Source organism: Ambystoma mexicanum, chromosome 8, assembly GCF_040938575.1.
Source record: "Ambystoma mexicanum isolate Mex_15411 chromosome 8, UKY_AmexF1_1, whole genome shotgun sequence".
Lineage (NCBI taxonomy): Eukaryota > Metazoa > Chordata > Amphibia > Caudata > Ambystomatidae > Ambystoma > Ambystoma mexicanum.
The window spans coordinates 1,401,400,870-1,401,425,853 of NC_090929.1; the positions used below are offsets into that span (position 1 = coordinate 1,401,400,870).

Genomic DNA, 24,984 nt, shown 5'->3' on the forward strand with positions numbered 1-24,984 from the left:
TTAGAGGTCGTTATCTGGATGAAAAAGGGAGAATTCTATCATCAGTGGACACGACATCGTACAAAGACAGGGATCGGATGGTTTGGTGCTACAGAAAATATGTTAACTGGACCTATAATATTAGAAAAATGGTACATAGATAAATATGTATTTGGGTCAGAAATAGATTTGTGTGCAAATTGACCAGGGGAGGATCCTCTGACCCATAAACAGACCTCATCATGATGACAATCCATTTCCTTCCCCCAATAATGGGAGAGGGGAGAATTGGGCCAATGAAAAGTAGAGAGGGGCAGGCTTAGCTAGGCCCAGGCACACACCCATTTTCCAAAAACATAAAAAGAGACTGCTGGGACAGGTAGAGACATTCAATTCCATTTGCTGCGGGGCATGCTGACCGACGACTTCACATCCAGAGATCCAGACTTCAAATCCATCAATCTCCAGAACCTGTAGCAGAAATTAACTCCAGAATTTGTAGCAGAGAGGCCTGAATCCACCAGCTGAATCCTCTTCAGCAGGCCTCAAAACCAACCAAACTATTCAACAGCTGGGCGAGCTGTTTGAATTTTTGCCAAGAATTTTTGCAAATACCTGTAGCACTATTCAGAAAGCAGTGCTGTATCCGGAACCCGAGAGAACCACAAACCAGACCCTTGTGAGCAGATCCGGTGCTTGAAAGACCCAGAGAGCAGAGCTGACCCAGATAGCCGGGACTTCAGAACCACCCGCCGGAAGTCCCGTCCAACCTGACCAGACCGTGACGAGGCCTATTTCAAATTGATATTGTGAGTACCTAGCAGAACTGTGCAGAACCAATCTCTTACTTAAAATAATCTAATCCAAACTATTTTAACCTAAGTAGAACAGCCTCCTAGAAATCGTGTCATCTGTCATTTTTAAAGCTGCACAAATGTCACCTGTCAATTCTGCAGCTGCAAGCTGTCACCTCTCATTTTGTGTTTTACTTTAAATCCGAAAATCTACCTTTATTAAATCGTCCGTATCTCTGGAACCGTTTGGGCTAGGAACGAAATGTAACTTTTATTTTAAAGCTGTCATTCTAGGCTTTCCAACGAATTTGCGATTTTGGCTAAATTTCTCCACTTGTCAAAATAGCAGCTCCATTCTTTCTTTTGTTATAATCCATTTGCAACTTGGTAATAACTCATAGAGCATTGCTAAAGTGAGCCTGAACTAATACCAACAAGCATATCTCACTCACCCTGAACCTCTAGAGGGAATTAAAAGCAATTTTAGCACCTTTTCACTTCCCTGCAAACCACATTAAAGTAATTTGCCTGTGTTTCAAACTCATCCCTGTTTTCTCTAAGCTTGCTGGAGGAACTGGAACTGTGTATTGCATTATAAAGTGTGATTTGTTGGGATTCGTGAAGACTGTGTGCTCTCCTTCCATTTCTTGTATTGCATAGGGGGGGAGTGAATTGTCAAAAGAAAAAGTGATCATATTACCTTTTGCTAAAATCATAACAAGTTATTTCTGTACTGCATTTTATTCCACCTTGCATGTCATTGAAACCATCCAGCATTTTCAGCTACCTCATCCTCTATACTACTCCTAAGTAACCAAATCAGTGTACCCCTGTAACATTATCCATTGTTGATCACGGTCATATTCTGAAGTGTGATATCAGTTATCAATTTATTTATAAAGTGTGATAGATATATATTGTTGAATTGCCCAAATAAACCTTTTAAATTTGCAAAACAAACCTATTTCTTGGCTCAGTGGGGTCAGGGGGATTCTAAGAGGGGGGGATGTTATACAAGGGTTGTCATCCAGAGTACTGCACTGGACATAAAAATACATCAATAAGGGTTTTCCTCAGCATCCCAGACTAGGCATTGACTTAGCTGTAGTGTTGATTGAATATCGCTTACAGCAAGATGGGCTCTTTCAGCTTGTTTAACTACCTCTTCCACCTCTTCCACTGCTTTTAGGTGTGCTTTTTTGTGCACCGTGGTCCAGGAGATAATCTCTCCACGGGGCACTGGTTTGTAAGCCTCCCAGAGTGTTATGGGGCATTCCACTGACCCTACATTCAGCTCAAAGTATGTTTTGCTTGTGGTTTGCATGCGTTCAGTTAGCTCCAGAAAGCCCAGATAGTAACTGTTCAAACGCCACAATGGTGGAGGTGATGGTTTGGAGGTTTCTATCCATATAAACAGTGGGGAGTGGTCTGAAATGCCCCTTGGTAGGAAGTGTGCCTGTGTGGCCATATGTATCATGGGTGCCTGTAGAAAAAAGTAGTCCAATCGTGATAGTGAAGCGTGTGCCCCGGAGTGAAATTAGTATTCTCTATCGCTTGGGTGTAGATCTCGCCACACATCGCGAAGTCCAAATGACGAATGTTGGCAATTTAGTACGTGTGTTGGGGTCTCTGCCTTATAGGTGTGTGTGGTCTTGGGTTACGTCCAGAACCTCATTAAAGTCCCCTCCCAAAATCAGGATCTCAGACATATCCTCAACCAATAGTGGTGATATATCTTTTATCAGTGTGGTTAGTAATGTGGGTGTGGAGTAGACCACCAACAGAGAGATCGGTTTGTCGCACAGTGTACCTGTAACATATATGAACCTACCTCCTGTATCCTGTGTTACCTTCGACAGGGTGAATGGGAGTCTCTTGTGTATAAGTATAAGCACCCCTCTTGAGCCCATCGTGAATCCTGCTTGTATCGCTATTCAGTAGTTAGGTTGTCCAAAGAGGGTGTTGTATGTGCCTGCCAGGTGGGTTTCTGTTAGGAAGACCACATCCACGGCGTGTCTGTTTAAAAATTGTAACACTAGTCTCCTCTTTATACTGCTCCCCAGCCCATTCACATTCCAGGTCATCACTTTTAGGACCCGGGTCCTCGTGTTACGTGTAGACATTTGGTGGTCTTGAGTGTGAATAACAGATCTCTTGTGTAAGGCAGCTGCCGGCAGTGCGAGTCTCTGTTCAGTGCCAATCTATGAGTGTGCGTGTACACTGAGTTCTGACCGAATCCGTGCATGTCTCAGTATAACCCTCCAATCATCCCAACATTCAACATACAATTTGAGATTGAAAGTAACACAACCTTGCCCTTCCCCCACCCCCACCCTATACTGCTTTCCAACTTGAAGCATCTGTCACCCAAACTGTAGTCGGAAGACAACTATCTATTTGTTCCTGACTACGAACATTACATTGTTAACACCCTAGCCTTAGCAGAGGCTCTGCTTGGCCCTGCACCACAGTTCTTTCTTTCTGAGGCACACGACACAACAAACCTGGTTTATAAACAACTAACTCTGTGGGGCCGCCATTTATTTGGTCGTTTCATTCCTCTGCAGCAGTGCACAGTGCTGTATGCACATTGTCTAGCATACTGTTGGCCAACTGGGTAGCGTCTCATGCGGTGGGAGGGGCACTCAGTCCGCAGCATGCGGCTGAGGCCTATGTCTATTAATTCACCCGCTGCACCAGGGGGCTCGGCGTCTCTTGGCTGTGGTGGGGGTGGTCTCTGATCTGGGCGAGCACGTTGGTTCCCATGCCTGTTGTTTCGCGCTGTTGTCCAGTCACCGTCGATGGGAAGCTCTGCCCATTCCCACACCTCCTTTGGGTCAGTAAAGTGGACCATTGTGTCCTTATGGTAGATTGGGAAATAACAGACCATATTTAACGTTCCAACCTTGCAGTTGCCTTTTGAGCTGATCAAATGATTGTCTGGCTTTCTGTACTTCCCGTGTGTAGTTGGGAAAGAGGGCAATCTTGGATCCGTTATAGGTTAGCGTGCCTTTTTCTCTCGACTGTTGCAGCAGTGCGTCCCGGTCCCTATAATTGAGCAGCTTAGCAATTATAGTGCAGGGTGGGGCCTCAGGGATTGGTTTGCCCGTGGGCATTCGATGTGCTCTTTCGATAGAGAAAAACTTTGAGAAGGAGTCTGGTTCGAACATGTCAGTGATCCATTGTTCGAGAAAGAGTTCCATACTTGGACCTTCTTTGTTTTCCGGTACTCCTAGGATCCTGACATTGTTATGTCATGACCGTCCTTCTCCTTCATCCACTCTTTCCTCCATTGTTTTAATTTTTGCCTTGATGCCCTCCATTTGTTGATTCAGTTCCTGTATCGCATCTTCAGTTCCAGCGATGCGTTGTTCAGCTTCTCCCATGTGGGAGGACAATTTCTGCAAGTCATGCCGGAGGAGTGAGACATCTACACTTATTCTATCCATTTTCTGCTCCATTGACGTGCGTGAGTCCGCTATGGCAGCCATGACATCTTTTAGGGATATCGCTGTATCCATGTTGGCCGTGTTGTTGTCTGGGTCTGGTACTTCCCGATTGGGCACTGGTTGCACTGTGAATTGGTCAATCCTGCTCTGGGTCGTGAATTTCTTCTGCTTGTCTTTGCCCATGGTATGCAAGGAGGTCAGGCGAGACACTTGTCCCGCCGCCGTCTGGGATTGCGGTTTGCGTATGCATGCTAGTCAGGCTGCAGATCTCCGGCAGCTGGTCTTCCTCCTTTGTGTGGTCTTAGCTGTTCACATAGGGTATCCTGCCTCGGGTTTGCAGCGTGTTGTTTCCTAGAGTCTGCAAGGGGACACACTTTTCCTCTGTACCTCACTTTTCTCTGTTCCTCCCGCGTGAGGACTCCACAGTAGCTGGCTATGAGTTCAGGGCGGGTATTGGTAGAGACACCACCCCGCTTGCTCCCAGCTCCCGTGCCTCTTTGGCATCGGCCGTAGACCGCTATAATATTGTGAGCTGCGGGTCTTAGGTCTCTCCTGTTCTAGAGTGTTATGGGTCTCATAGGCTCAGAGGCTAAGTGGTTGTATTGTGTTCCTTCCGCATCTGCCGCTGGTCTTGCCACTCCCCAGCCTATTCGTTGTTGCCCTGTTAGCTGCGTATGTTAATGGCCAGTGATGGCGTCTCGCGAGGCCCCAGCATGGTGTTTGACATGGGCAAGAAGGCTCCGTCTGTTGCCTCAGGGAGTGCCTCACCTTACGCCACGTGCCCCAGCACCGCCTTTGGATTCTATCGGGTGCTGCGTGTTCACCCAGCATGCATGTTCATCCCATACCTCAGGGTCTGCGGGCCGTGTGTTCGATTGGTGTGACTGCTGCAGTTCCCAGTACAGTAGGGTTCACCAAGATGGATGGAGCGATATTCCCTGTGGTGTGCTTCTGTGTCACTGGCTTCTGCTGCCCGTAGCACAGATATTACAGGTGGCAGCCGTCTGCAGTCCTCACAGTGCTCCAGTGCTTCTTTCCGGAGGCGATCAGCTCCAGCGTCACTCCACATCGCTCCGCACAGCACACCAGGCAGTGTGACCATCGGGTGTGACCCGGAACTCAGTCTTTTGTTGTCAGAAATGCACAGGAGCTCCGAGGGACAGGTCCACAGTTCCGCCCTCTGCCGAGCCGTTAGTCGTTACCGCTGTTGTTCGGAGTTGGTCGTTGGATCGCTCCTCTTTCAGATTTCATTAGGGGGGCACACCCGATATGGGCTCCGCTCAGTGGTGCGGGAGTGGGTCCTCACTCCCAGCCATTCGCATCAATCACCTGCTGTGACAGTCGGCCAGTGCTGTGTCTTCAGGCGTCACACTGTGGCCATCTTGGCTTTTCTTCCCCACCCGCGGTTCGACTCACCGGGAGCCGGATAACAGCCTTTCAGAGCCCCAAAAGTTGCCAGAATTGTGCTCTAGGTAGTCGTGTCACAGCACAATGCTTTATTCATTCAATTGTACTCTGGAAACAGGTTGGATGTAGCAGGATTGTTTGGCAGCCCGCCGAGCTGTGTGGACTCACGTCAGCATTGCCTCGCTGCTGGCCACACCCCTTGATATCAGTTTTGATATAAAAATGTATAGCAATCTTATTTGAACTGGCTTTGATATAGAGTGTAAATAATGAAAAGCAGTTTACTTTATAAGTAAAGTGTGCTTCCCAGAGCCTGTACAAAAGTCAAACTATTATTTCTAAGGGGTCTACAGCATCTCGTGTTAGGCATACATGTGTCCCTCTATGCACCTCCAAAGAGCCGCAATTCAACTCTGCAGGGGTTTTATATCTACGACAAGGCCTGGGGAATCCTAGGAATGTTCTGACACACAGAGCAGCATTCTATCCACATCAGCAAAAAGCACAGGTGGGCTTTATATTTAGCTCTCCGGAATACAGGGTGTTTGTGCCAGGTGTATAAACAAACCACCCATGTTAATACATGTCTACCAACGAAAACTAATTAAAGTAAGCAAGGCTATTTTTAACCTATCACTGAAGTCCGGCACAGGAAGCATCTGCAGGCTGAACTTAATTTTAGATGTTGCTATAAGGATACAGGAAGCAAACTATTCCCAAGCTACAATGACACTCGCTAATTCTTGCTTCTGTTGATAAGAAAAATGACAGTGACCCCCAGGATCAGCCTGGACACAGGCAACAGCTAACATTAGATGTGTTACTAAACCCATACATGAGTTCACAAAATCTGTGTGTGTTGATACTAATAATGGCACTGGCCCCTAGGAAACAGCCTGGACATCAGAAACAGCAAAATTTAGATTTGTTACAAACCCTGGACAGAAAAGGTATGTGTTCTCACCCCTTTAAAATGACCCTTCTGACTCCAGAATGGGGTGCTGTCAACCACAGTGTCAGAGCCCTGGATTGATGCACCCGTGCGAACACCGGCTAATTGACCTGAGGCACTTGATTGCAACTCTGTGGGGTACTGTGGTTCATGGCTGGATTTGATTGTGGGCCTGTGGACACTAGAAGAACCCCTGAAAAGCCTTTTAATTGGAAGCTGGGCCTGCTGTCTATTCAGAGTTTTATTTCAACAACAACAAAAAGGTGAGTTTGAGGGGTATTTCAATACTTTTATTCATTGGTTTTATATTTTTCTAACCTTTCTGACTCATGCCTTGAGAGAGGCCCTTTCTACACATTTTCAACTAAGCAACTATGTGTTTTCAATGACATGTTTCAAAATGTATAGTTTACATAGAATGGTTTGTGGTTATGAATGTCGGCTAGGTTAGCGCATAGATGTCAATAGCATCAGATTCGATTTCTGTTTATGTGTGTTGTTTTTGAGAGTTTGACTACAACGCTTTGGAAGAAGTTGAAACTGTGTACAGGGTTTTGTAAGTGTTTAGTGTTTATAGCGCTGCTTCACAATCAATCAGACACTCACGTAATCAATCAGACACTCATACAATCAATCACTCATACAATAAATCAGATACTCACACAATCAATCAGACACTCACACAATCAATCACACACTCATACATTCAATCAGACACTCACACAAATAATGAGATATTCACACAATCAATCAGGCACTCACACATTCAATCAGACACTCACACAATCAATGAGCCACTCATACAATCAATCAGACACTCACACAATCAATCAGCCACTCATACAATCAATCAGACACTCACACAATCAATAAGACACTCACCCAATCAATCAGAAACTCATACAATCAATCAGAGACTCACACATTCAGACACTTCAATAATAAAGCTTGGACCCCACCCTTATAGCCATTCCAAACATTAAATTAAACATTAAATAAATCCCAACTGCACTTTTGGGATACTTGACTTTTTGTGATGCAGCGTAATTGCATGTGCCCAATGCAGTGTTTTAGCAACACAACGCTGATAAAGTTGATGAAATATTCTTAGCGTGCAATGTGACAAGAGTATTTGAGTTTTTGACAAAGATCACATATGTTGCGCAAATGGTATAGCCGCGATGTAATGGGACAAAGTACTAGAGTTGATGAAAATGCTCAGGGAGGTGAGTCTTACTTAATATGTTTGGGGATGTGTAAAAGGTGGCTTCTGTGCCAGTGCATGTTTTAGATTGTGCCAGATTCGTTTTGTCCTTCCAGGTAGGTGTTACATTTTATTTTATTCTGCATACAGAGTGGCACAAAACAAAATGTGTCTATGCTGCGCCTGCAAGGGAAGCACAGAGTGTTGGTCCACAGCTTTACATCTTTTAAAGCAGCCATGCATTGAGGTGTTACACCGGGATTAGATGTTTGGGGCTGTGCCGTCTATTGATGGAGGACTGTTTTTGTGTAAAAAATGTTCTATTCTGGTTCCATGTTCTTTCTACTTATAACCACCATGTCTTCCAACAAGTGGATGGCACAGCCAGTAGCTTCTGAAAAAATGACCTGTGGCAACCAACAAGCGTCACACATTGGATTCATGCAGATTCGTCTGGTTGATGCACCCCGCCCTGGGTGCTCTGGTGAGCTGCATGTTTTTACCAGATCAGCAATGGGGAGTGATGGCTTGAAGCCTCTTGCAAGGCCTGCCGGATTGGCAGGGCAATGCAGCACAACCTTTCTTCACACACTGGAATGGGGATGGCTGGATTGGGGGCCACAATGAGTGGCAGAATAGTATTGAATACCCAATCAAGGTATTATGGTGTCTGTGCTGTACCCATATTGGATATCTTGGAAATTGCCTGGCAAATGGATGCCTAACAGGGGTTCTGTGGGACAAGCCACCCTTATGTGTTCTACCAGCGCCAAGAGCCAGGCAATTGGAGTAGCACACATCGACAACTCTGGAGCGGCATAGGGGGCAGGCTGGTTTCAAACCCTGTCCATGGAGTTGCCCCTCTACCCCCAGCATGAATAAGGGTCCTAGTGGATATTCCTGGATCCTTAAACCACCAAACCACTTTGGCTTGGATGGGGTCAGGGCCCCTGCATTATCAGCAGCTTTAGGAAAACCCCCTGCTGGTTTGGGGGTGAAAACCTGCTTTAAAAGTGTACAACCACAGGCCAGACAAGCATTGAAGTGGGAGAGTGGGTGTGACAATATAAATTCTGGATGCAGCAAAAGTTACGACACAATGTTGAGAACAAACCCAATGTTGTAGGACAGCCACAGGGTTGTGAGTCCCAATTGTGGCTCAAGAAAAATAGTCCCAAGGGATGGGTCTGGGGTGTTACACCTGAGCAGAAGGGGTGTTTACTGCAATCAACTGTGTACAGCTAGGGGGTGTCACAAGCGCGTGGTTGTGATTAGCGACAATGAAGGCATTGCACCATTAACTATTTCTGAGAGTGTAGCTGTTGGTAGCTTTGAAGTCGATAATAATAGCGACAGCTCCGCCGTTGTCAATGTTTTAGATAACCTAGCTAATGCACCAATGAACCCTGTTGACAACTCATCTGTTCATTCTCCATCTATCCAACAGGGAGATATTGCACCGTCTCTACAGGAAGGCACACAGGTGGTGGTGGTGGGTGATACTGCTGTTATACATATTAACACTTCAAAGGAGTTAGATGACCACTTTGCAGGGCACACCACTGCCCCTAGAGTTTTCAGACAATATGTCTACTAATTGTTATACAGCCCTTGATGTGTTTCTTAAGGATGCTGGCATTGTCAACGTTGGCAGTGAAACTGTTCACACTCAAGATGTGGACATTATTAATAATACTCCTGCTACTGCTCAAGAGGGGAGTGTGCACAAGGATGGGGTGGAGCACAGTGTTGGGGTTGTTAATATTGCGTCTGTTGGTACTCAAGAGGGGTGTGTGCACAATGATGAGGAGGAATACAGTGTTGGGGTTATTCATATTGCATCTGTTGGTACTCAAGGGGTGAGTGTGCACAATGATGGGGAAGAACTGTGAGAAACATCTCCCTAGTTAGTCCCCCTGGGACCTGTCATCCAGGTGGACAGGTCACGGCCATCTCTATAGGATCCGGTTCCTGGGGATGGAGCAGTGAGGAAGGATCACCTGGATGGGGGGTCTTTGGGGAGTGGGACACCGATGGGCGAGCTGCGGTATCCCTCTTCTTTCAACACCTTATTCCAAAACACTGCACTCCCTTTATCCACACACTTTTGCACAACAAGAAAGACAATGGACTAACACCAGAGCCATTTACCAGACGTGTCCCAAAACGAGGGTTAGGCATATTTAGGCAATTGAACGGAATCACACACGCCTGATGGCTCTTTCATTTTCCGACAGTGATAAAAGGTGTGGCACAAGAGCACAGGATGAGCAAGGCAGACTGTTGTGTTTTACCTATCCTGACTATGTGGCTATTCCCTGTATGTATGTGTGCCTGAGTCTGGAATGTTTGGTATGGAGTGTTCTGGTTGGAATGTTTGGATGTGAGTGCCTGTGTTCCTTTATTGCCAGTTGGAAACTTAAGCTTGGCACAGGGGGACCAGTGGGTGCTTCTATCCTATGAACTTATCCTGTATTATTCCTAATGTACTTACCTGTGTTCCTGTGGACTTACTAAAGATACCTAAACCTAACAAGGCTCCTGAGTGGTTATTTATAACCCCAAAGCCATAACTTAACATTGGCGACGAGGATTGTTGGAAACTGAAGGGAGCAGCAACAGAAAAGGAACAAGGAACCAAGCAGTACACACAAGGACTGTTACCAGGACACAAAAGGGGCAAGGAAGTTGCCCATCAGCAAGGAGCAGTAACCACAGAGGCATCCACCACCCCCCTGGCACCCAAGGTAAGCGCGCTGCGCCTGTATGGATGAGTGAAAGGCTCAACTCAGTGATTTTGCAGGGCAGCACTGCACGTCTGTCAGCGTTTGTTAAATTGCCCTTTGGAGTGAGCAGCGGTCAATGGAGACAGAGTACAAGGGGCCGGGGGCGATATCAAGGATTAATGTGGCCAGCATTAAAACATTGCGACAATGTAGAGAGGGTGCAATGTATCAAGGCAGAAGAGATGCTGATGGTTTTACCTGTGGAGCAGCCTCTAATTGCAGTGTGTGCGTGTTGACAGCCTGTCGGTGTTTTTGTGGGATCCCTGCCTTGCTGGCACTGGTGACGGTTGGGGCTGGGAGATGTGCTCAACCCTGTGTTCTCCTCTGCAATGGTGACGTCAGAAGCATCCGTGGAGTATTGGCGATCCCGGCTGTGATAGAATGTTATTTGAACGTTCCTGCAAGCTGTAGCATTGGAAGCTACGTCACAGCAAAGGACTGGGAGTTCCGAGTAAAGAACCGTTCAACGTGCATGTTCAACGTGCTCAAAGTTCCACTGAAATTGCGTATTACCAGGAAGTGAAAGGAAAAGTGTTTTCCAACGTGCTCAAGACGTCTGCTGCTTTAAAAAAAAAAAAAAGAAAAGAGACGTTTTGTTCGGATCTGCAAAGAAAGAGAAAATAACACGTTCAGTATCATCAGAGTAAAAACAGTGAGAATGTCTAGTTAACAGCTCGTGTACAGGGTCTTTTGAACTACAGAGTGCCCTGTGTCTATGTTAATTCTGTTATTGTTTTTTTTAAACAACATGGGTTATGCGGCTGCCGTGTTAAGCATTACATGTACTGTTATGCTTATCCATTTGGATTTGTGAAGACTAACGGACGTTGTAATGTCATGACATACACCTCAAATGTATTGTGTAAATGTTTATTTCGTTGTCACAGGTTGGTGCAGCCAACAAGCGGCTGTACTCAGGTCATCTGTGGACCCAATTAATGGTGGACAGTGGCAACAATTCTGTTTGTTAGTCTACGAAGAGAATTAATGTGTCACATTAATTGATGCCATTATTTGTTTTATTTTACTATGTGAAAACACGTTTGTTGCTAGTAGAATTGCAGTTTTATTTGAGGTTATGGGAAGTGGTTCCCAGGTTATGTATTGCTGTTGTATTTAGCGTGTGATGGCTTTAATGGTGGCAAGTTTGAAGTTATTTAGTGGTACAGTGCCAAGTTGAGTGGTGTTTTGTGGTGGCAATAGGTTTTATTTCATGGTGCCAATGTTGTTTTGGCAAGTTTTTTTTTCTCGAAGATTATCTGGACTTAGCACATTTAGAAGTAATGTAACATTTGGTGGACCTACTGCATTCAATGAAATGTACGGTTATGTTTTTTTTTGCATTAACCTGACCATCTCTCCTCAGGCACTTTTCAACATAGTGTTTTAAAGTGTGTGAGAGTGAGGATGCCAAAATGTGGACCTACTACATTTATGAGTAATGTTCAGTCATGCTATGCCACCATTAACCCAATAATTTTTTTTCCAGAGGTATGTTCCAATTTGGACTTTTCGAACATGAACTTTGAGACTCTTTCATGGTGTAACTTGAAAATGTTTTACAATTCAAGTAAATTCAATGCTGTATTAGTTCAATTGTTGGTTATGGGAATGTGTATGAGTGGTTGCAACTGTTATGTAGCGAGCAATGTATAAGTGCAATGCTAAATGTTAATTGGTATTGCTGATGAGTGCGCAAAGTGTTGCGGGATGCAATTGCCAGTGTTTTGAAGCAAAGTGTTTTGGCGGAATGTGGTAGTATGTTCAATGGTGAGCATTAAGTAGCTCAATTATGGTGCCTGGAGTGGTGGAGTGGTGGTTACTAGTGCGAGTTGTGGTTGCTCAATGGTGAGCATGGGATGCTCAATGGTGAGCATTTAGTAGCTCAGGTATGGTGCCTGGAGTGGTGGAGAGGAGGTCACTAGTGTAAGCATTGGTTGCTCTAGGGTGAGCATGGGATGTTCAATGGTGAGCATTTGGTAGCTCAGGTTAGTAGCTCAGGCATGGTGCCTGGAGTGGTGGAGTAGAGGTCACTAGTTTGAGCATTGGTTGCTCTAGGGTGAGCATGGGATGTTCAATGGTGAGCATCTGGTAGCTCAGGTTAGTAGCTCAGGCATGGTGCCTGGAGTGGTGGTGTGGAGGTTATCGGTAATATGCTCAGTTGTGAGCATTGGTTTCTCTAGAGGGTGTTTTGAGGACGCCCATAGTGGAGTTGAAATAGTACGCTTTAGGCAGATAGTAGGGTGAACCCTGTAGATTGTGTTAGCACAACTTGTTGTTGGTGAATGATGATGCAGGGTTATTGTTGTGATGTAGGTGGTAATGGTTGTGTATGAGATTGCGGGCTGGTTCCCTTGTAGCGAGTTCCATAAAAGGCCTGTTATGGTTCTAGTGATTGTTTTGGAAGTGTGTTAGCCAATTGGCAGGTACTCTAAGGACTTGGTAGGGGATAGCTTTATGCTAGGAGCAGTTTGCTGGATGGATGTTTAGAAGGATCGTTTTTTTTATATACATACATGTTAGTAACACTGTTCCTTCTGTTTTCTTCATTTGATTGCATGGTTATGTATGGGGGAGATGTGTTGTGTTTTACCTATCCTGACTATGTGGCTATTCCCTGTATGTATGTGTGCCTGAGTCTGGAATGTTTGATATGGAGTGTTCTGGTTGGAATGTTTGGATGTGAGTGCCTGTGTTCCTTTATTGCCAGTTGGAAACTTAAGCTTGGCACAGGGGGACCGGTGGGTGCTTCTATCCTATGAATTTATCCTGTATTATTCCTAATGTACTTACCTGTGTTCCTGTAGACTTACTAAAGATACCTAAACCTAACAAGGCTCCTGAGTGGTTATTTATAACCCCAAACCCATAACTAAACACAGACCACACGACGAAAGAGCTAATTTAACACGGCAGTTCAAGAGAAGGAGAAAGACGGTGCACACCAAGAGGGAGACAATGAGAGAGTCGACCTTGCCCTTTCCTACCAAGGCCCGTGGAACCTCCACAGAGGGAAGGATAAGTCAGCGAACAATAGCCAACGTGTATTGCAACAGTTGTGCCTGGTATGCTGTTTGAATTTGCTCGGTCACATGGAGGGATCTCATACTTACGTTCCCCCAGGCCCCAACAAAACAAGTTATTGGACTCAGACAAGCAAGAAAGTACACTTAAATCAATAGTTATAAACAATGGAAATGGCGCTTTATAGGCCCTTTATTCACACCTTATACGTACACATTTAATTAGCACATAACATATAATCATTTATACATAAACATAAAGAAAATGCATCACCGTTATAATATTTGCAGAAGACACCTTCACTGCTTAGTCCGAGAGCAGGTCGGCAGAGAATTCACTTGTGCTAACGGGGTCAGGAGCGGAGCGTCCTCCCTCTCAGAGAGACTGCATCACCCAGGGGTCCAGATTCTATCTGCCTTCCCAAGAGGAATACCTCTTGTCTTTATGGGGGACACCCGTCCCTCTTGGTTATGACTGCCCTTCACAGAAGAGCAGACCACAAGCACAAGGAGCAAAGAGTGGAAAAATCCAGCTAGAAGTGGAAAAACCCAGCTTCCCTTCCTTGCCTTCGTTCCCAGTGCCCCAAATCACTGCACCCGCAGAGCGCTCCGACTCTCTTTCTGGCTCGTCCTTCAATGGACAACACAATAACTATTCTCTTCTCCACGAAAATGTAGGCTTTCATCGCGGCAATGGAAGTGAATGTCCTAAAACGCCGCACACCGGCACTATGTTGTTTTTAGCTCTTTTTGCGCATAAGCACTACATATGCGAAACCCTCCTCTGCTGATTACCAAGCTGGGGAGAGACACTGGTCTCTGTTTTACAAACCTTGACACCAAGACATCAGAAAGTCCAGCAGTTCATCACAGCCGGTGAGTCAAGGGGAATGTCGATAAGAAACCGAACTGTGTTGAATGAAAAGTAGTCGAAGGCTAAATTGAACTTTGAAAAGCAAAAGGATACTATCAAGAAAGAGGGGGAAAACCAGATACAGAGTAGTCCGGCACCACATGGGTGCTCACGCAGGAAACTCTATGGGATTATATGAACAGTGTGTTACAAACGTTGGCGAGAGCAAACCTGGCAGAGGGAAGCTGGCAACCAAAAGTCAGCGAGAGTGATCCCAGCAGAGGGAAGCTGACAACCAGGGACAAAGGCCGAAACCTGTGTAAAAAGACATTAGGATTTGTGCAAGCGAGAATCATTTCAAGACAAGGGGAAGGGAAGTGTCCCCCTTGTCTTCTGGGGTCCGAACCCAGCTGAGGGAGATCCAGGGATGGAAAGTTATCACCCAAAGTTCACTGAGAAAGGAACTGTCTTGTTAATTTGTTGAATACGTCTGCAGGGTTAGCTCCCAGAAGAGGGGGACCCAAGTGTGAAGCCATCACCCAAAGTGTTCATAGAACAGAACACTCAGCCTGATTCATGGAATTATTTGTGTGAAAAACGCAGATTTGCCTGCTTTTCTGCCCGTAAATCCTGTCTGAGGTATGGAGATTTTTGGGCAGAAAGGCGCGCCAACCTGCGTTTTTCACGCAAATAATTCCATGAATCAGGCTGTTTGTGTTTGTTTGTTGAGAGTATCAGGCATCGAAGGCTGGAGACTTTTCATTATAAAGAGACTTAACCATCAAAGAACCTGATAGTTGATACAGAACTGTTAGCTCATGCTGGGAAGGCTTTAGCGTGTACTGTACTCCAAAGTCCCACCTTGTCCTGTGAAAAAACGTGGGGAAGGGAGACCTCGAGGCAATCACATCTTGACTTATTATTTGTGAACACTCTCTTCTTTATTTTGAATATCCTATCCCACACTCTTTTCTGTAATTAGCTGTAAGGAATTGGCAATAGGTTTCCTTGGTATAGGCCCTTTCATTTTGACACAACACCACAAGGACAGCCTTATTTTTCATTTGATGGCCGATGCTTGCTCCCATCTTAGATTTAGGTTTAGGTTAGGCGTTTTTCCACCCTGCCTTTATAGTTCAATACACCCTTGAACTGTGATCACTTGTGTCTGTCTTTACTGTTGCCATCATGAGTTCCTTACAGAACACAGTCAGGCCGATTCATGGAATAAATGTGCGCCGAAAATTCCGGCGCAGAGGGGCCTATACGTGCGCTGCGCCGAAAAATAGCGAAAAGCGCAGGGAAACCAGCGCACGTCGATTCATGGAAGTCCGTGCGTAAGAAAAGCATAGGACGTGCGCTGAAAAAGTGCGCGGCGCACGCCGGCGCACAGGTCAACCAACGGCGTGCGCCACGGCCACTGCGCTATCACTCCGAGCGCAGCGCACAGCTCTAAAGTAGGCGGGACACTCGGAATGGGGAATAAAATGGGGCACAACACTCGGAATGGGGAAGAATGTGGGCAGCACGGGGAAGTACAGGAGGCAAGTGCGCGGAACGCCCACATGCTCTCCGGCAACACGTATTCATGGATTCGAACAGGGCAAAACAGCGCTCGATCAAACCAGCGCACAGGCCCAAAAACGTACGCCACAAGTAAGCAGGCGGTAGCGTCCCGACGCACTTAACGAAAGTGCGCCAAAACCTGCGCCAACAAATACCACCCACATACAGCAATGGGCCATACCGTGACCCCAAAGGACAAATGAGGTGCAAAGGTGTACGCCATTAACACGGACACCCACTGTTCAACAATTCGCGCGTGTGTGTACAACGGGTTGCGCGAGAAGTCACTCGCGCGATTGCCCTGGGTACGTGTATCCCGGGGTGCGGGGAAGTCCCACACGCGATTGCCCTGGCCACGTCGATATCAGGGGTGCGTGTGAAGTTCCACATGCGAAAAGCCAGGGTACGTCAATTACAGGGGTGCGCGGGAAGTTTCACACGCGAAAAGCTAGGCTACGGGAATTCCAGGGGTGCGCGTGAAATCCTACACGCGAAAAACTAGGGTACGTCATTTACAGGGGTGCGCGGGAAGTTTCACACGCGGCTCTGCTGGGTGGGTCCTCACAGGTGTTCCATTCACACCCTCCACGTCCCCTGCATGCAACCCACACCACAGGGGACTACCCTGCACACCTGCTCATGCCTCCCACCACCCCCACCCCCCCGCAGTCAGGGGCACCTGCCAGAAGGCCCCCACCCATGTCTACCACCACCCCCATCCCCCCAGCAGTCAGGGGCACCTACCAGAAGGCCCCCACCCATGTCTACCACCACCCCCACCCCCCCAGCAGTCAGGGGCACCTTCCAGCAGGCCCCCACCCATGTCTACCACCCCCCCACCCCCCCAGCAGTCAGGGGCACCTTCCAGCAGGCCCCCATCCATGTCTACCACCACCCCCACCCCCCCAGCAGTCAGGGGCACCTTCCAGCAGGCCCCCACCCATGTCTACCACCACCCCCACCCCCCCCCCGCAGTCAGGGGCACCTGCCAGAAGGCCCCCACCCATGTCTACCACCACCCCCACCCCCCAGCAGTCAGGGGCACCTTCCAGCAGGCCCCCACCCATGTCTACCACCACCCCCACCCCCCAGCAGTCAGGGGCACCTACCAGAAGGCCCCCACCCATGTCTACCACCACCCCCACCCCCCAGCAGTCAGGGGCACCTTCCAGCAGGCCCCCACCCATGTCTACCACCACCCCCACCCCCCCAGCAGTCAGGGGCACCTTCCAGCAGGCCCCCACCCATGTCTACCACCACCCCCACCCCCCCAGCAGTCAGGGGCACCTTCCAGCAGGCCCCCACCCATGTCTACCACCACCCCCACCCCCCCCCCGCAGTCAGGGGCACCTTCCAGCAGGCCCCCACCCATGTCTACCACCACCCCCACCCCCCCCCCGCAGTCAGGGGGACCTGCCAGAAGGCCCCCACCCATGTCTACCACCACCCCCACCCCCCCGCAGTCAGGGGCACCTTCCAGCAGGCCCCCACCCATGTCTACCACCACCCCCACCCCCCCGCAGTCAGGGGCACCTTCCAGCAGGCCCCCACCCATGTATACCACCACCCCCACCCCCCCAGCAGTCAGGGGCACCTTCCAGCAGGCCCCCACCCATGTCTACCACCACCCCCACCCCCCCAGCAGTCAGGGGCACCTTCCAGCAGGCCCCCACCCATGTCTACCACCACCCCCACCCCCCCCCGCAGTCAGGGGCACCTTCCAGCAGGCCCCCACCCATGTCTACCACCACCCCCACCCCCCCCCGCAGTCAGGGGCACCTACCAGAAGGCCCCCACCCATGTACCATCCATGTCCACCTTCACCTGGGTCACAACCCCACACAATCATGACCGTAATGGACAGTCTGCCCTGCAAGAATTCCCAAACAACTATCCCATCCACCCACATATCAAACACAATGACATGTGACACACCCAATGTAAATCATATGAATGAACACATGTCTGTCACACACAGATGTTGCAAGTGAATGTCCAAAATAACAATAAACATGCAATGCAAACTAAATAATAAAAAAGTACAACCAAAAAAATCAGGAACACTAATTAACAAAAATAAAGTAAAATAGGGGTCCAAAGTCAAAGTCCAAAATTAAATCCAAGTACAAATGAAAGAAGAAACACATTGCCTCATGTGAAAAATTAAAACAAATATTAACATCCCTCAAACTATCAACATGATGATCCGGGTCCATGAGCCCTAATAAATGAAACCTAACTATTTACACTAAGTAAGAAAATGTCTATATACAAAAATGTGGTGCATTGTCCTTTGGCAACCAAATAATAACATTAAAACAAAGGAAACCTAACTACAACTAAACTACAGAACTATATACAAAGGCGGCGGGCAAGTCCTGCGGCTCACTGATTGTTGTTCCGGGCCAGGGCATCATCGAACTCCCGCTCGATGTCCCGGAGGCGGCCCCGTTCCACAGCCCCGAGGGTCCGCAGGGACGCCGATGTACCCACCTCCAACTCCCTGCGGATGGCCTCGAGGCACTCGGCCCGCCTCAGGGCCCTCCGCATGGAGTTCTCCGCCCTGACCATAGCGAGCCGCGCCTCTTCCGCCCGCCGCCGCTCCGCATCTATGGCATGGCCCAACCGCTGCCACACGGAAGCCACTTGACGTCCAGGGTCCTCCTGCCCTCCGGCTGATGCCTGCCCCTCTGATGGTGATGGCCCCGAGCCATCAAGGCTCCCACCTTCTTCCTCCTGCTGCTGACGTGCTGGTGCCGGTGCCCTGACACCTGCTGCCTGCACATCCTCCATTGTTTGGGGTGCTGTTGTTGCGGTGGCCAGCCCTGCTGGACTCACGACTCCCGACTGGGGTAGGGATGTGTCCTCCACCAGCCTGGCCCCATCGTCAGAGGCAGCTCCACAGGGCACCCAGGTGACAGGTGGGTAGGAAGATGGCACGGAGGACGACTGGCGCATAGGGGGTTCAGGTGAGGAGGGGGTCGGAACAAGGCCCAGTGTATGGAGGAACACAGCCTGGTCTCCCTGAGAATGGGTCCGGACGTGGGCAACCCTGCTGGTGCAAGATGATGCAGACACAGGACCGGGGACAGGATTACACACAGGCACCTCCGCGGCGGCCTGTGCTGCCTCCTGTCCCTGCCCCTGTGCTGCACCACTAGCACCAGTGGAATGCCCACCTCCAGACCCCATCTCAGTCCCTTGCACGGCCTCCTCCTCCACCAAACCCACCACCAACCTGGATGACTCCCTGCCATCTTCCGCCGCGGAACCCTGTGGGGTCTCAGCTGCCCCTTCTGCTGCCGAGGAGTCCAACTTCCTCCTGCGCCTCCTGGACCTCCCCTCGGCAGCTGCGACCTGGTACACAGCACCGGACTCCTCACTCCCCGACGAGATGACAACAGGGGAGGGGAGCCGGGCCTTGCGTCTCCGGCTGGCGGTGGCATCCCTGCTGCTGTGCTCCACAGCACCTTCTCCGCCCTCCACATCAGATGACGCTGCAGGCAGGGAGAGACAGGAGACAGGCATCAGGACACTGTACAATTGACTCACACACATAACAGTTGTACAAGAGTGGCATTGTCATACTCCAGACCTGGCATCACAATCCCCAACACACTTGTCTCCTCAACGCACACACATGAGTCATTCAACAGCCATATTGCTACAGCCCGCTACATACATTCACATACAGCAGCATGAGCAGACAAAGGTGAGCCACACATCACATGATACACACGGACTCAAATACACATGCACACATGCAAAGCACACATCCAAGCATGTGTACCACTCCGCAAACTGTCAGTCATGAGATGAACATCCATGTCACATTTGCAATTCACTCTCCAACATGACAGTGTCACCTGCATCCATGTAGCAACACTGTTGCACTCTTCACAACTACACACACGCACACGCTGCAGACTAATGCACCTGGAATCAACATCCATGTGTCACACCACAAGCATGCCAACTCACATGCACAGTCAAACACATGTGCCCACACACAAGCATTTGCACTGCAAGCACACACACACACACACATGCACCATCCTTGTCTCACACATCACAGGCACACATGTGCTTGTCTCACAGCCCTGCACACACACATTTATACATGGCCACACAAAGACATGTGCAACATGCACACTCCTGGCACACCACCACACACACAGCTTACAATCAGTATACATGTACACTCACCGCTCGACTCCAGACTGGTCTGCCTCCCAAGGACCTGGACATGGAGCGCTGGGGATATGCGTTCCAGGACCCGAAGTTCATCTTGCGACAAGTGGCCCCACCGCCCCTTGGCATCCACTGCCTTCACGAGGCGCCGGGCCTTGTTCAGGGTCCTGGACCTGTAGTCCTCCCAGCGCTTCTTGACTTGATGGAATTCTCGGACTGCCACCCCCTCTGCGTTGATGGCAGTCACAATGTCCGTCCAGATCCTGGTCCGTCCTTCCTTGTCGAGGCGCATCCGTCCGTAGAGGGCATCATACTGCCCCAGGACTCGCTCCACCAGGACACCAACTTCGGTGGCACTGAAGCTGGTGCCCCTCTGCCTCCCTGGCCGGGGGTTGCCAGTCGTGCCAGATGTTGTGCTCCCTGACATGGCAACCCCAGAGGCAGGAGTGGGTGGGCAACTGGGTCCTGGGGCTGGGCTGTGGAGCGATGGTACGGCTGTCGGGAGTCTTTGGTTCCAGCAGGGGTGGTCACAGCAACTGCACCCCTGGCTGATGTGCAGGCAGCAAACAGCAGGGCACGTTGGCAGCAGGCAGTCAGGCAGCAGCAGATGGCAGGTGGGAGCGTGCTCGGGGCTCTGGGGGGCAGGATTCCGGCCTTCGGGGCAGGAGCGTGGTCTTCCGTGTGTGAACGCGTGGCCAGCTTGATACGGAGTGAATTGGCACGTGAAAATCATGCACGTCTGCGTGGAATCCGAGGAAAGGCCGCGTAAGCACATCAGCACGCGTACGCGATTTCATTGGTCCAAAGGGCCAGGCGCGTAAGCGCGTCTATAACGCACGGCCGTTTCCCAACCCGCGTGATTGGTCCAAAGGGCCAGGCGCGTAAGCGCGTCTATAACGCACGGCCGTTTCCCAACCCGCGTGATTGGTCCAAAGGGCCAGGCGCGTAAGCGTGTCTACAACGCACGGCCGTTTCCCAACCCGCGTGAAAAAATAAACCTCCCGCACGAGCGCGTCAGCACGCGTACGCGATCTCATTGGTCCAAAGGGCCAGACGCGTAAGCGCAACCATGACACGGCCGTTTCCCATCCCGCGTGAAAGAAACACAAGCCAGTGTCAATGCATGTGATTGGAGGCTGGCCCTTCAGCGCCTACACGTGGAAGTGACGCAGGACCTGTGGGCCTGCATAAAAGGTACATGTAGAACGCCATTTCCTTGTACGTGCTTTTCGTGGAGAGCGAGTTGGTGTATTCTGTACTTCTTGTCAGTTGACACGCGATTTACTTCACGGCGTTCAAAGGCCGTACTCCCTGTTACCTCTGACAGCTTTTTCTCTTTTGCTCTTTTTCCTGGGCCTGTTTCCTCACACAGCGTTCCCTTCTACTGTTGTCCTGTCTCCTCAGACAGCGTCCCATTCTTCTTTTGGCGGGGGTGTTGCCAACGCGCACACGCGCGTCTTTTTGACGCATTTCTCCCTGGCAGACGGTGAGTTGCGCACGCATCTATCATCTGTGCTTGCCCCGTGTGTCACGTACCTCTTCAGAGGTCAATCTAGGCTGCGTGTGACACGCATACGTTCATTCTTGTGTTACTGGATGCCACAGCGTAGTGCAGGGTTTTTTATACGCACACGTGGTCTAGGAGGGGTATCGTGCACGTTCCTTAACTTTTTTGGGGTGCCTGTGCATTGCGTGACCCGTCATCTTTCCCCAGGGGTGTCATATAGCCTTGCCACTGCACTAGGGTACGAATACCATCTGGTACCCAACCCCTTTGACACCCAATTGCCCAGGACAATTGTGCACACCCACTCCCATACGCACAATAACATCAGTGCCATGGTTGGGAGGCGTGCAAGCCGTAAGGGTGGCAAAGGTGGCCGAGCCACACGTGGTGGCCGTGGAGGATCCACTAGGGGACGTGGTTGTGACTTGCAGGGTGCCCCTGTCCCCCCCAGTCTGGAGGACCAGTCAGGGACACCCATGCCCCCCCCCTCACCCCCCCCCAGGTTGAGGGTCATGTGGCTGATACCAACCCTGATCAGCCCTTGTTGGACCAGCCCATTGTGGCACCAGACCTGTCCGAGGGTGACTCCATCGCTGACATCCAGGTCAGCAGGTCCACTGCACGTGCACCGGTGCACATTGGTGTCATCAGGACACGCGCATCTATGCCAGATAGGTCATCTGCTGCCCCCCGTGGGCAGGGTGTGGCTCCATCCACCCCACCTCTCATACACCCTGCCAAGACTGTGTCGGTCCTAGTTCATGCACCTCAGATCAGGCCTGACCCTATCCCTCTACCCCCAATGCCTGCACCTACTCCCATGCTGAGTGTGCAATCCCACACACCCAGTACTGAGTCCACCACGGCTCCTGCCCCTAGTGTCCACAGCGGCGTAGGACACTCTGGATCCCCCACCCCTTCCAAGCGGAAGAGGAAGAGTGCACGTCCGGCACAGGCTGATGCCCCAGGCACGGCTGCACAGTCCGGCCCATCAAGGAAGCCCAGCTTCACAGACGCCGAACTGAATGCACTTGTTCAGTATGTGTCAGACCATGATAGGGAAATGGTCATCGTTGCAGGGTCCAAGACCACACATGCCAGACGCCAGGCACACTGGCAGACCATTGCTGACAAAATAAGTGCCCTTGGAGTAGTGAGGCGCACAGCTAGTGATTGCCAGAAGCGCTGGAATGACCTTAAGCGCAGGGCAAAGGATAAGCTGGCCTCAAGTCATGCCGCAACCTTGGTGACTGGAGGTGGGTCCCCAGCACAGGAAATAGAACTCACACCACACGAGTCCGTAGCTGGATCCTACGTCACCGAGGGACAACTCCAAGGTGTGGGAGATCTCCCTGATTACGAGGCATCATCCGGTGAGTGCACATGCATGTGTGTTATATCCATGTGCATGGTGTGTGTGCGAAGCCTTCATGTTGGGTGCCTGTCAAGGGGGTGTGTGGCAGAGTTGATAGTGTCACCCATGTGCCTCATCCAGTATGTTCAGTGCAACACCATGTGCCCACAGCACTATCCCTACTGCCAACAGTGCACATATGGCCCTACACCATGGAAGTTCCCCTTGAATTGTCATTTTGTCACGACATTGTTGCTCATTCTCCCCTGTCTATTCATCTTATGTCTTACATACCATTCCTACACTTTCCCCCAGCCATTCAAGTTCCATCGTCACATGCCTGACATGCAATGATAACACATGCTAATGCGTCCTCTGTATATGCATGGCACTCAACATGCTGTCATACTCTGGAATTTGCCTTGACACCCACCTCCTACCTGTGTGCTCTTGTTCCGTCTGGTTTCAAGCCCCATTCCCTCACACTCCATGCTGCTCTTCATGGTCTATCTTCCCTGACTTCTACTGTTCAGACCATCGTGCCCTACTCACGACACCTGCTTGCAAACAGTCAAATGAGGGCACCCTGCCCTCCAATGCGACCCACCCTATTGCTGACAAGTACATCTGAGCCTACTCAAGGTTAACTCTCACTGACATCTGCTCATACATGCCTTTGCCTGTCCCATGGACCCTTCACATGGTCCCAGTCCTCTCTCCTTGCTCCTCTTCCACCATCAATGGTGTGACCCGTTGGGGTGTACTCTTGGCCTCCTTCCAATCCTCAGAGGCCACAATTGATGTGTATGGTAATGGGAGCATCTCAGTCCAAGGCCCTCAGGCCAACCTTATTCTCCTTGACAAATGCTACCCACATCTCATCAACTTCCTTTCCTCTCCTGCTGTCCCCCCTCCTCTCTCCTCATCTATCCTGCACTGCCTCCCTGCACCCTCCCATGATCCTTCTCCGCCTCCCACTCCAACTCCTACACATGCTGCACCTCTGATCTGTAGCACTCCCCGTAAGTCCTACAAGGCTGTCAACCTCCTCCACATTTGCACTCCTTACTCTGCCGCTGCATCAGGCATTCCTCCAATATATGTCACTTACATGAGGTAATGCACCTTGACATCCTTGGTCTCATGGAAACATGTCTGACGGCCAGCTCTGTCTGCATCTTTGACACACTCCTACCTGACGTTCAGGAGATCCTCTCCTTGGCCCGGCACTACTGTGCAGGGGGGGGTGTGCCCTTGCCTTCCCTGAGGGTATTCCTGCCACTGTCACTCCTACGTAGACCTACTCCCCTCTGGAATGGCTTGTGTGACGTCTCTCTCCATCTCACCTCGACATTCACAAACTGTGCGTACTGTGTATCGGAAAACTGGTCAAATGTACTACTTCCTTTCTGAGTGGCCTCACCTCTCCTCCTCACTCATGTCCCCAGACACTGAAATCCTCTTCCTTGGTGATGTACGCATCCACCTGCATGCTTGTTGTCCCCCCCACGTGACTTTTCCGTGACCTCAGCAACTCCATATCACCCTCTAAACTCCCGTCTGTCCCTACTCATTCTGCAGGGCACACTCTTGATGCTCTGATCTCATCTGACCTTCCCCTCTCCATCCCTCTCTGCACTCCTCTCTCCTGGAGTGATCACTTTCTCCTCTCCTCCCACCTCACCCTCACCACCCCACAGGCAAAGCCACCCTCACCACTGTCACACACCTTCTTGGTATTCCAACCCATGAAGTGTGTGTCAGTCGAGGCTTATGCTGCCAAAATCTCCCCCCCATCCAGCTCCCCCTTAGGCTCACTCCCATCCTGACAGGGCCCACTCCATGCTCAACTCTATGTCAGGTACACTGGATGTCTTTGCCACGGTCATGACAATCCGCCTGAAGCCCCATGCCAATGC

The 24,984-nt window shown here is 49.9% G+C and overlaps 1 long non-coding RNA gene across 1 annotated transcript in view; it reads right to left on the bottom strand.

Annotated features, from left to right (window-relative positions):
• Positions 1 to 10,943, bottom strand: part of LOC138473791 (uncharacterized) — a 92,270-nt gene extending 81,327 nt beyond the window's left edge. Inside the window, exon 1 of the long non-coding RNA XR_011268917.1 lies at positions 10,770 to 10,943. This is a non-coding gene — a long non-coding RNA (uncharacterized lncRNA). The remainder of the gene's footprint in view (positions 1 to 10,769) is intronic.
• Positions 10,944 to 24,984: the final 14,041 nt, after the last annotated feature.